Below are 791 nucleotides of genomic sequence, written 5' to 3' on the forward strand. Positions count from 1 at the left end.
CGCAAAATATGGCTTAAAACCGCCTGTAGGCTAAAAAAACTTAAAAAAGAGCATTTGTGAGCTGGAGCCATGTGCTCTTGGTCTGGTAAATTCAACAGTGGGTCCCCAATGGCGAAGCCCTCTATTAAGAGCACCAACGACAGCCAGTTACAGATGTACGCACTCATTGGTCGATTTTCACCAATCCTATCCTGCAACATAAAAATGTTTAGACTCGCAGCCAACCTGTGGCTCACAGCATAGCAGAGTTTAAAACATACAAAACTGGTCCCGACAGCTAGACCTCTACGCTCACTCTTGTTTTTTTCGCCCAGCTACGCAGACCTCCAGCTCGACCGCTCAAGCTCCACAGCTCAGGCTGTCGGCCAATCAAGAATCACTCCACAGCCCTCCTCCCCCCCCCCTCTTCTCACCCAACGACGACGTAGCCTAGTGGAAGAGCGCAGGGCTATGCCGTGAGGACGCTGGTTCAAATCCGGTCGTCGCCATCTTTTTGATTGTGGGGTGGAGGCTCGTCACGGGCTAGTGGCTGAAGGCGTGGTGCTCTACCTGCTTAGGTACCTAGGTTAAGTAAGATGTGGTTATGCTGTGCATTATGGCAAACGCGTATGATGAATTTGCTAGCTATGCATTCCTGTTGCTAATCCTTAACTTCTAAAACGTTTTGGGTGCTGCGAGGAGCGGGGTCGCGAATGGCTGCAGACTGGAGGAGTTTTTGGTGGCGCTTGATTCTGTCGTTTAGGTCTCCTTTGCTGTGACGAGCTTGTAAGTGTTTAAGGACGGCGCTCGAT

At 50.6% G+C, this 791-nt stretch overlaps 1 non-coding gene across 1 annotated transcript; it reads left to right on the forward strand.

Annotated features, from left to right (window-relative positions):
* The first annotated feature begins 418 nt into the window (after positions 1 to 418).
* On the forward strand, positions 419 to 488 carry PITG_29323. Its single transcript has one exon. It is a non-coding gene; the product is annotated as a tRNA-Ile (tRNA).
* Positions 489 to 791: the final 303 nt, after the last annotated feature.

Source organism: Phytophthora infestans, genomic scaffold, assembly GCF_000142945.1.
Source record: "Phytophthora infestans T30-4 supercont1.56 genomic scaffold, whole genome shotgun sequence".
Lineage (NCBI taxonomy): Eukaryota > Oomycota > Peronosporomycetes > Peronosporales > Peronosporaceae > Phytophthora > Phytophthora infestans.